The sequence below is a fragment of the Anabrus simplex genome, chromosome 2 (assembly GCF_040414725.1).
Source record: "Anabrus simplex isolate iqAnaSimp1 chromosome 2, ASM4041472v1, whole genome shotgun sequence".
NCBI classification, from domain to species: domain Eukaryota; kingdom Metazoa; phylum Arthropoda; class Insecta; order Orthoptera; family Tettigoniidae; genus Anabrus; species Anabrus simplex.
This window is the reverse complement of record NC_090266.1, coordinates 186590676-186603338: the sequence shown is the minus strand read 5'-3', so window position 1 is coordinate 186603338 and position 12663 is coordinate 186590676.

The following is a 12663-nucleotide window of genomic DNA, read 5'->3' as shown; positions in this document are numbered from 1 at the left end:
GCATGTCAATAAGAGCCGCTGTTATTGGAGAAACAATAAATCTCACACAGGTCCTGACGAAATTTCTTTATCACTGTACCTGTGTGCAATCGGCTTCACAATCAATGTGGGTACAAATATTATCAGCCAATAATGACCCCTCTTCCACCCAAGGAACAAAATGTAAAAGTCAGCTTGTAAACATAAAAGGAAAGTGTATAAGAAAATGGCTCCAAACAAGGAATGTGCAGACATGGATGCAGACGTAGATGAAAGAAACAGAGGGATACAAAGAACTGTTGAATCCAAGAAAACGTCATGGGAAGATTTTGTTAAGAACCTGGGGAAGCGGCAGAGAGACCATTCTGGACAACAATAAAGAATCTTCGAGTGAAAGACGAAATGAATATTGTATTGGGTAAATAAAGTGAAGTCATAGCATAACTGGACAGGTGGAAGGAATATTTAGAAAATCATCTCAACATAAAGGAAATCATTTTGTTGACGTCGCGAACAACCGAGCTCATGAGGAGGAGGAGGAGTAGTGAACTTACGCTTGAGGAAGTTGAAAGGATGGTAAATAAACTCCACCGTCATAAAGAAGCAAGAGCAACCGAATTTAGACCTTAAATGGTGAAATATAGTGGTAAAGTAGCGATGAAATGCCTTCAAAGAGTAATAAGGTTAGCATGGAATATTAATCAGGTACCTCATGATTGGACAAAACAATAACTGAACTATCTTTAAGCGAGGGGACACGAAGGATTCCAAGAACTATGGAGGTATTTCATTGATCAGTATACCAAGTAAAATGTTCACTGGCATTTTGGAAAGTTGGGTGTGATCAATGGTTGGGAGCAAGTTGGATGCAGTGTGGTTTCACACCATAGAGGGGCTGTCAGGATCAAATCTTCAGTATGCGCTACGTAACTGAAAAATTCTAAGAGAAGAATAGACAGTTACATTTATGTTTCGAAGATCTAGTACTGAGCGGAAAGATGCTAGCCGTACTGAGATATTATGGGATAAAGAGTATATTATTAAAACTTATCAGAGGCATTTGCGTTGACAATAATTGGGCTACAGTGAGATTATATAGTAAAATGAGTTTTTAGTTCAAGGTACTTACGGGTGTTAGAAAAGGCTGTAAGTCTTTACCATTCTTGTTCATAATTAACACGGGTCACCTATTGACAGGTATAAATTGGCAGGGAGGGATTCAGCTAGGTGAAAATTTAGTGAACAGTTTGGCCTATGCTGGCGACTTGTTCTTAATGGCAGACTGTACTGAAAGCCTACAGTCTAATATCTTGGAACTTGAAAGTAGGTTGAGGTGTATGAAATGGTAGCTAGCCTCTGCAAGACTAAAGTGATGTCAGTAGGGAAGTAATGAAATGAAATGGCATATGGCTTTTAGTGCCGGGAGTGTCCGAGGACATGTTCGGCTCGCCAGGTTCAGGTCTTTTGATTTGACACCCGTAGGTGACCTGCGAGTCGTGATGAGGATGAAATGATGATGAAGACGACACATACACCCAGCCTCCGTGCCAGAGAAATTAACAATGATGGTTAAAATTCCCGACCCTGCCGGGAATCGAACCCGGGACCCTGTGACCAAAGGCCAGCACGCTAACCATTTAGTCATGGAGTCGGATAGTAGGGAAGTAACGTAAGAGAACTGAATGTCAGGTTTTGAATACCAAACTCAGAGAGTTCATTTCAAGTATTTAGGATGTGTACTTCCCCAGGATGTTTGTATAGTCAGTGAGATTGAATCAAGGTGCAGCAAAGCTAATGCAGTGAGTTCACAGCTGCGATCAACAGTATCCTGTAAGGAAGAATCAACTCCTGGATGAAACTACATTTACACCGGTCTGCTTTCAGACCACCTTCGCTGCACGAGAGTAAAGGATCGGTGGACTTATGATACCTTATTCACAAGGTAGAAGTAACGAACATGAAAGTAATGAGAATGATCACTGGTACAAACAAGTGAAAACTCGAAATAAGGAGATAAATGCCATGTTAGGAATGAACTCGATGGACGAATCGGTACGCATTAACCGGCTTCGGTGGTGGGGTCATACGAGGTGAATTTAGGTGAGTAGGCTACTTAAGAGAATAATGAACTTGTTCTTGGAGGGTAAGACAAGTAAGGGGAAACCAAAACGAATATGGATATACTCAGTTTCTATTGGTTTAAATGTGAGAGGTATGAAACTAAACGAGGCCACAATCCTAGTTACACATAATTGATTATAGTGGCGTTTAATAAATTCACAGAGGCTTGCAGTCAGGCTTAAGGGTCTATAATGAATATTTATGTATTTTTTTGCTATGGGCTTTACGTCGCGCCGACACAGATAGGTCTTATGGCGACGATGGGATAGGAAAGGCCTAGGAGTTGGAAGGAAGCGGCCGTGGCCTTAATTAAGGTACAGCCCCAGCATTTGCCTGGTTTGAAAATGGGAAACAACGGAAAATCATTTACAGGGCTGCCGATAGTGGGATTCGAACCTACTATCTCCCGGATGCAAGCTCACAGCCGCGCGCCTTTACGCGCACGGCCAATTCGCCCGGTTATGTATGTATGTATGTATGTATGTATGTATGTATGTAAATCAATCAATAAAAATTGCTACTTTTGGCATCAGTAGTCAAAAACAAATTTCTGACCAGTGCGGCATCGCAGTCCTGTCGTAGAATAGAAGTTATCGCACTTGAATGTGGTCCTCAACAGACTATGTGTATATATCTCACAATCAGTAGTCCTACAACATAAAACCTGCTGCTTACTAGCGAACAGAGTTGTAGCAATCGATCCCAAACATTCAATGAAGCATTAACATGGTCTCTTGAAATGAATCCTCGCCCAACTTGGTCTTTGCATGTAAACGTTGGAAACGGTTCATATGTTACATAAAACATTGAATTCGCATTTTCAATATCAACATGAGCAATCGGGTCAATGCAGAATGTGGTGTCCACAACCAGAGTGGATTGCTAAAAGCTCACGGAGAATCAATACAAGTACAGGGAGGGTGCACATTAAGGTTTCAATTTAACTGAGTCCTTTAAAGCCCAAATGGTGTAAATCACATTATTCTTGTATTGAGATATTTGATGTTTTACTAGGGTAGTTATAATCACCAGTATGTTTTATTATTTGTTATCACGTATTTGTTTAGAAAGGTTTCTTTTAAATCAAATTGATAATTCTGGTAAATTTTGTCCTGTTATAGATCTGGTATAAGGGCCTAAATTAAGTTACACCACTTGTGCTATAAACTGATAAAGCATTTAATTTAACAGAAAAATATGCATAATATTTGCATAATTTTTATTATTCATGATCAATATTGTTATCTCCATTCTGGTAAAGCATTTGATTTACTACCTAGTAAAATATGCATGCAGTCCACAGAGCTCCATTTACATAATATTTGTTACTCATCAATATCGTCATCTCCATTCAGTGGACCGATGTCTTCAGCATCGTCAGAAGTAAGAAATCTCTCAAAGTAGTGAAGAACAGGCCGATGAAAGGCAAATGGTCTTCCATATTCTATGTCTTCTCATTCGTAACAGCTCTTGGTCCCTTGTACAGTTTTCCCTGAGGTATGTTAGCCACAGAATCTCGGCGTACAAGACGACGATGGCTCCTTTGTACTTTCACCAACTGCCTCCAACCCCCAGCCTACTGAGCTGCTTTTGAAAGAATGTCTCAGTACTTGAGAAGTCTCCAGTGTTGCCGTATCAATTCGCTCTTACTCCTCAGTCACATAGATGTAGGTCGTTCGATTATGTCAGCCAGTAACACGCATCATTTGTGCATTACTGAAACCTGGATTAGCTCTACCCTTGTAAAACTAGAAGTATATACTCGGTATGATCGCACTGGCAGGCACGGTGGTGGTGTAGCAGCAGTATATCGTAGATATGATATTAAATGTAGAATAATTAGTAAGTCCGCCTCTGTGGTGTAGTGGTTAGCGTGATTAGCTGCCACCCCCGGAGGTCCGGGTTCGATTCCCGGCTCTGCCACGAAATTTGAAAAGTGGTACGAGGGCTGGAACGGGGTCCACTCAGCCTCGGGAGGTCAACTGAGTAGAGGTGGGTTCGATTCCCACCTCAGCCATCCTGGAAGTGGTTTTCCGTGGTTTCCCACTTCTCCCCCAGGCGAATGCCGGGATGGTACCTAACTTAAGGCCACGGCCGCTTCCTTCCCTCTTCCTTGTCTATCCCTTCCAATCTTCCCATCCCCCGTAAGGCCCCTGTTCAGCATAGCAGGTGAGGCCGCCTGGGCGAGGTACTGGTCATTCTCCCCAGTTGTATCCACCGACCAAGAGTCTGAAGCTCCAGGACACTGCCCTTGAGGCGGTAGAGGTGGGATCCCTCGCCGAGTCCGAGGGAAAAACCGAACCTGGAGGGTAAACAGATGATGATGATGATAATTAGTAAACCATCATCACGCATCTCTCCATATACGGAAGATATATTTGTTTAGGCCATAATTACCCGTCAAAACATATTGATAGTAGTTATCTAAACACCACCCAATGTTACTAACAACTCTGACCTTGAACCTGACCTCAAACTAGTACCAACCTACCAGCTTTTACTACTTCTTGGTGACTTTAACCGTAATATCTTAGCCCCGACCAGCAAATCAGACCGAATTAGAAACCTACTGTATTTACCTTAGTCGACATGATCATCTTACCACTAGATGAAGCTAATCATGAAGCCATACTGGAATTGACCTCCTTATTACAAATAACCCGCGTAATGTTCTTAAGTACGGCAAGTTTCCTGTCCCTGGCATCTCCTATAGCGTTCGTGGGGAGTACTGTATTCTGAGCCCAATTCAGCTTGAACGAAGTACGGTACAGAACACTACTTCGTTCTGTTACCCACCTTCATTGATGCTTGAGAACGTTACGTTCAGTTTATTGGCTATAACCATGTAGTTACCAAACTTATACCCCCTTCATAAAGCTCCATCATCATTTTAATGTCATGTGTAGATCAAACACTTTGCAAAGTGATACAGTTCTGGGAGATGTTATTCGCACCGCTAAGCCGCACATAATCGAATTACTTTCTGTCGTAATAAGACTCGGCACATTTAGACCCGCTTCACTTTTCTACTCTGCACCATTCTGATATTCTTTCATTTCAATACCAGAGAAGTGGCATTTATGTATTTGTCGAAAGTACTTTTAATTGAACATTAAAGAAATAATACAAATAATGTTGTTTTGGTCATCAGTCAACAGACTGGTTTGATGCAGCCCTCCATGCCATCCTATACTGGGCTGACCTTTTCATTTCTTAACTACTACATCCTACATCTATCTGTTCCTCATATTCATACCTTGGTCTACACCTACCATTTTTACCACCTACATTTCCCTCAAAAACGAACTGAACAACTGCTGGGTGTCTTTAGATGTGTCCTATCAGTCTTGTCTATCTTCTGGTCAAATTTCGGCAAATCCTTCTCTCATCAATTCGATTCAGTATCCCTTAATTTGTGAATTCTTCTCTAACATCAGATTTCTAAAGTTTCTATTTTCTTTCTGAGCTAGGTATTGTCCATATTTCACAATGCCACGCTCCAGAAGAAAATCTTCAAAACATCCTTCTAATTCCTACATAAATGTCCGAAGTGAGCTAATTTCTTACGTTAAGAAGGGTCTTCCTTTCTTGCGCTAGTCTGCATTTTATGTCCTCGTTACTTCTGCCATAATTACTTATTCTGCCACCCAAGTAACAATATTCATCTACTTCCTTTAAGACGTCATGTCCTAATCTAATATTTCCTGCATCAACTGATTTCATTCGACTGTACACCTCTACTGTTGTTCTTTATATATTTATTTTCATCTTGTATTTTTGATCCAAGACTATGTCTACACCATTCATAAATATCTCCAGATCTTCTGCAAACTCAAATCAAATATCAATATCTTCGGAAAATCTCAGAGTTTTGATTTCCTCTTCTTGGGTTGATTCCTTTTCCAAATTCCTATTTTATTTCCTTTGTCGCCTGTTCTTTGTAAACATTGAAAAGGAGAGGGGATAAGCTGCAGCCTTGCCTCACTCCTTTGTAGGCTGCTGCTTCTTTTTCATAACCTTCTATTCTTAATATTGCAGACTGATTTTTGTACAGACTGTCGATAATCTTTATTTCAAGGTGCCTGATCCCGATCGCCTTCAGAATCTCAAAATATTTGTCTTGTGTGAAAATAGGAAACCACGGAAAACCATATTCAGGGCTGCCGACAGTGGGGTTCGAACCCACTATCTCCCGGATGCAAACTCACAGCTGGGGGTTGTACCTTAATTAAGGCTGCGGCCGCTCCCTTCCCATTCCTAGGCCTTTCCTATCCCATCGTCGCCATAAGACCTATCTGTGTCGGTGGGATAGTGGGATTCGAACCCACTATCTCCCGGATCCAAGCTCACAGCCGCGCGTCTCTAACCGCACGGCCAACACGCCCGGTCATGTCTGTTTTAGGCTGAACGAAATCCAGTGTCACGGACAGCATTTCTCAAGAAATATGTCTCCAATCAACATTATCGAATGCCTTTTCTAGATATATGGATGCCATGTACGTAGGGTTGCCTTTCTTAACTCGATCCTCTAAGATCAGACGTAAAGTCAGGATTGCTTCACGTGCTCCTACATTTTTCTGACCGGGCGAGTTGGCCGTGCGGTTGGGGGCGCGCAGCTGTGAGTTTGCATCCTGGAGATAGTGGGTTCGAACCCCACTGTCGGCAGCCCTGAATATGGTTTTCCGTGGTTTCCTATTTTCACACAAGACAAATACTGGGGCTGTACCTTAATTAAGGCTGCGGCCGCTCCCTTCCCATTCCTAGGCCTTTCCTATCCCATCGTCGCCATAAGACCTATCTGTGTCGGTGGGATAGTGGGATTCGAACCCACTATCTCCCGGATCCAAGCTCACAGCCGCGCGTCTCTAACCGCACGGCCAACTCGCCCGGTCATGTCTGTTTTAGGCTGAACGAAATCCAGTGTCACGGACAGCATTTCTCAAGAAGCAGAAGTCTTTTCCGTTCTCATTGGATCGAACTCACGTCCTCAAGGTGAACCGAGCATTCCTTTACCATCTGCTCTAGGTATCCCAAACATCCCTTTGCCAATTGCATGAAGTACAGTGAAAAAAATAACATTTCACTTATATTTTTTAAATATTGTTCAACTCGCCCAACTGAATATTTTAACCTCATAATGATTTGCATAGCCTTTTCGAAATTGCTAACGCCACTCCTACCTGCCACTAGTAACGCATACTGGTGAGGTGAATGTCATTCTCGAGGTTGCTTATGGGGTCAATTTAATTCTACAGAGAAAGGAAAAGGAACCGTGGAATTTAGTTAGATTCTTAGCTCAGTTCCTGGTATAAATTTCTTTCCCGTCAAACCATTGTCAACGTGAACAACGTGGTGTTGTTTTCGTTTTTTTTTTTTTTTTTTTGCTTATCTCTTAAACAATTTTCTTTTAAAATAACATTGGGGAACACCATATTTTGAGTCCATGAAATTGAAAAGGAAACTACCTCACTTCAAGTGCAACGCATTAGTGGGTTAGTGTTTGAGCAGAGACCGATATTACGACTTGCCGCTACTTGTTCATATTACTAAATCTTCCCGACAATTCCTTCTCCACCGGCCAACAACCCTGCCTATCCCCTTACTTTTCACCGTGCCCGAATGAGAAAATATTAGCGGTTATATAACCTCAGCAATAGGGTTGTAGGCTATCTGAACTGGTGTCATTTAGTTCTCCGTCTGAATTTCGACCTTCCGATCTGACGGCGAAGCGGAACTTTACCAGATTTTTTCAGAGGCTCAGTCAGTTTTCGTCAGGTAGATGCAGAATTGTGAACCATCTGACCTTGCTGCGGTGTGGAGGCTTGTGCGTCCCAACGATAAAAGTTGCCGAGCCGTAGGTGCAATCATATCGGATGGGTATCTGTCGAAGGACCAGACTAACAAATTGTTCATCGAAAGTGCAAGGATGTTGAAAGTTGTAGCAACCTTTCGTAAGTTGCAAGGGCGGCAGTCTAGGTGACTGACTTACATGGCTTTACCATAATATTTAACATGGTTTAACTATGTTGATAACGCTACACGCCTGAGAGCAACGGAAAACTACAGCCGTAACTAACTTCTGAAGACATACAGCTCTTTCTGCATGAATGAATGATGTACTGATGATGGCTTCCTCCCAGGTAAAATATTCCGGAGGTGAAGTAGCCCCCCTTTCGTATCTCTGGAAGGGGACTACACGAGAGATAGGTAGAAAGTACAGGACAGCTAAGGAAGAATGGCTGAAGGAGAAGTGCAAGGATGTTGAAAGTTGTATGGTTATATGTTTGTAGGAAAGGTAGATGATGCATATAGGAAAATCAAGGAAACCTATGGAAAAAGGAAATCTAGTTGTATGAATATTACGAGCTCAGATGGAAAACTACTTAGATTAGGACATACAGGGAAAGTAGATAGGGAGAAAGATGGAGGGAAAATATTCAACAGTTGTATCAAGGGGAAGAATTATACGATAATGTTCTGGAACCAGGAAGAGTCTTTTGATGCTGATGAAATGGGAGACCCAGTTTTGAGGTCAGAATTCGACAGAGCTTTGAGAGACCTAAGTAGAAACAAAGTAGCTGAAACTGATAGCAAACCCTCAGAATTACTGACTGCCTTGGAAGAAACCAGCATGGCGAGGTTATTTCACTTTGTTTGTAAGATGTGTGATAGATGATAAATTCCATCCGATTTAAACCCCCAATAAATTAGGTTCTGACAAGTGTGAAAACTACCAGATCATTATTTAGTATCTCACACTTGCAAAAATGTTAAGACGTATTATATACAGGAGATTGAAAAGGCAAGTTGAAGCTAAGTTGGGGGAAGATCAGTTTGACTTCAGAAGAAATGTTGGAACACGTAAAACAACTTTCCATTTGATCTTAGAGAATCAAACTAGTCGAGGACAAGCCTACGTAAATGGTATGCGTAGATCTAGAAAAGACATTCGATAATGTTGATTGGACAAACCTATTTGAGATTCTGAAGGTGAATGGGATCAGATACCGAGAAATGATTATCTACAATCTGTACAAAATTCAGTCTGCAATGATAAGAATCTAGGGCTATAAAAAAAGAAGCAGCAATACCGAGAGGAGTGAGACAAGGCTGCAATTCGTTTCCTCCCCGTTTCAATGTTTATTTATCACATGCGGTAAAAATCAAAGAAGAATTTGCATATTGCATCACATTTCAAGGAGAGGAAATAAATACTCTGAGATTAGCAAATGATATTGATTATATTATCTGAGTTTACAAAAGATTTGGAAAAATTGCGAATTGTATGTGCACAGTCGAGGAGATAGAACAAAAGATGAAAATAAATGCACCTAATTCAAAAATGTTATGAACTGCAGTTGAATGAAGGAAGGTGATGCAGGAAATATTACATTAGGACATGCAGTCTTAAAGGAAGTACATGCAAAATGTTACATGGGTAGTAGAATAATAATTATGGCAGAGGTAAGGCGAACGTAACCTGAAGACCAGCCCAAACATGCCAGAAGGAGATGATATTATTATTATTATTATTATTATTATTATTATTATTATTATTATTATTATTATTATTCATTAAGAAAATAAATTTGCTCCCTTCGAACATTGATTTAGGTATTGGGGAAATATTTGAAGACTTTCGTCTAGAGAGTGGCATTATACGGAAGTGACGCATGGACAATAAGTAGCTGAGACAGGAAAAGGATGGAAGGTTCTAAAATATGGTGTTGTGGAAGAATGCTGAAGTGAGATAGATAGATCGAATCAGGAATCGTACTGGTGAGAGGATAACGATTTGGTGAAACGTGACTAGATGAGGTAGAATGAGAAGAAAAATCTTAAGATACAAAGGACTTGTTCGGTTTGTTTTTGAGGAACGTGTAAAGGAAAAGAACGGTAGGGATAGTCCAAGGCATGAATGTGGCAAACAGATTAGAGCAGACGTAGGATGTAGCCTAGTAGTTATGAAGAAATGAAAAGTTTAGCACATGCAGCATGAAAGGCTGCTTCAAACCAGTCCATGGACTGATGACCAAAACAATAACAGATCCAGCATGTGCCACAAGAAATCTGTAACACGCCTTTCACCGAGCAGAGTGGTTGTGCGTTTTAATGCACTGAGACTATCAGCAAAGCTCTGCATTCGTGAGATGGGATCGAACCACACCGTCAGTTGTCCAGACAACGTTTTCTCTCTGGGTTTCCATTTCCACTTCTAGGCAAATGCCGAGACAGTTCCAGTTTTATTCACAAGCCACTGCCGATCCCTCCCACCTCCTTACTCAGTTCCACTCACCATCACTCCTCTTCATTAACTCATCAAGTGAAGATGGCGGAAGGAAGCGCATCCAGCTGTAAAACATGCCATATATACTGACGGAGTAAATATCCAAACACCATGAAATAAGGAATGTAGAATACGGAAATTTGGGCAATATATTTGTCGAGTTAACATATTAAATTGATTAAAGGTACTATACTACAGGTTAATATCCGCGCGAGAAAAGCCATCACAAAAGTACCATACTGGTCCATTAATCACCAGTGTAATTGCCTGACTGTTGAATGCAGGCATGAAAACGTGCATGCGTTGTGTCGTTCAAGTGTTGGATGTCAGCTTGTGGGATGGAGTTCCATGCCTGTTGCACTTGGTCGGTCAATACGGGGGTGGTTAATGCCGGTTGTGGATGACGCTGGAGTTGTCGTCCAATGATGTCCCATACGTGCCCGATTGGGGAGAGATCGGGGGATCGAGCAGGTTAAGGCAACATGTCGACACTCTGGAGAGCACGTTGGGTTACAGCAGCGGTATGGGGGCGTGCATTATCCTGTTGGAGAACACCCCCGCGAATGCTGTTCATGAATGGCAGCACAACATATCGAATCACCAGACGGATGTACACATCTGCAGTCAGGGTGCGTGGGATAACCACGAGAGAAATGGCTCCCCAGACCAGACCTCCCGTTGTAGGTCGAGTGTGTCGATGCCGCATAGAGGTTGAATGCAAGCGCTCACCTGGCCTCCTTCTAACCAACACACGGCCATCAGTGGCAGCAAGGCAGAACCGGCTTTCATCGGAAAAGACAACGGACCTCCACTCCATCCTCCAAAGAGCTATCGTTTGACACCACTGAAGTCGCAGACGGCGATGGTTTGGGGTAAGTGGAATGCACGCCGCAGGTCGTCTGGCTCGGAGCTGTCCTTCAAGTAACGGATTTCAAACAGTTCGTTGCGTCACTGTGGTGTCAACTGCCGCTCGAATTACTACTGCAGACGCAATCCGCTGCGCTACATCCATACGCCGAATACGGCGGCCCTCCCTCATGGTGGTGCCATGGGGATATCCGGAGCCTAGTCTTCTTGTGAGCGTACGTTCTCGTGACCCCTGCTGCCAGCACGCATGCGCAGGGTAGACATTCCTGCCAAGTCGTTCTGCAATAGCACGGAAGGAAAATCCAATTTCACGTAGCCCTATTATACGGCCCCGTGCATCCGCAGTGAGCCGTTGGTGGCTTATTGTTCGTCGTAAAGGCATTCTTGACCCACTCGCAGTCACTCCGTCCAATCTCACAGGTAACTAACGCTCGCACACAGTATAGCCCATATTTAAAGTAAACCTGATGTGCAAAGTCATGTGGCCACTGTCCGGCTGCATAGCTAAATGGTTAGCGTGCTGGCCTCTGGCCACAGGGGCCCCGGGTTCGATTCCCGGTAGGGTCTAGAATTTTAACCTTAATTGGTTAATTTCCCTGGCACGGGGACTGGGTGTATGTGTCATCTTCATCATCATTTCATCCTAATCACGACGCGCAGGTCACCTATGCGTGTCAAATCAAAAGACCTGCATCTGGCGAGCCGAACGTCATCTTTCAGATGTATAAACACTCCTAGAAATGTTCGTTAATCTAGCACAACCCCTCCTTGGTGTTTGGATATTTTTTCCGTCAGTGTAAATTCATCTAACATCGTCCCCGACCTTGTACCAACAAACGGGACTAAGAGGTAAATAAACGAAATATTGCCTGACCTTCAAAAGTAGTGAACCCGTGAAACAACGGATCATTAGTTGCAAATTCCTCATGAGTCTCAATGTCTGAGTGATACGGCACGCTCAGTATTTCAACTGCTGGACGTATATTCTTGTGGCAAAAATGATCAGCAGTAAATTCCCATTTTTACTTCGAGACAAAGGCCGGGACAGTTCCAATTCATAAGTTGCAGTCACAGCGAACTGCTTTGCCGCTCCATCTCGGAAATATTAATTCAGACATTCAGACATGGCTACCAAGTGAACAGACTGAGAGAGCAACACCACTTACATCAATTTAAAGCAGATAGTCGACTGGATGTGAGAAGAGTGCACTAATTATTTATCATTAACAATCAAATTACAATCAGTCAAACGTTCCATTTAATTAATTTAATTACTACCAGCTGAAACTTTTAACGAGCAGAAAATTTTCAAGTTTCTCTCAGTAGAGCTAGACTGAACGGTCTAAAGAAGGTATTGGATTGAGTACCGGTAATTAAATATTGAGTATGATGTATACCAGTCTGTATTT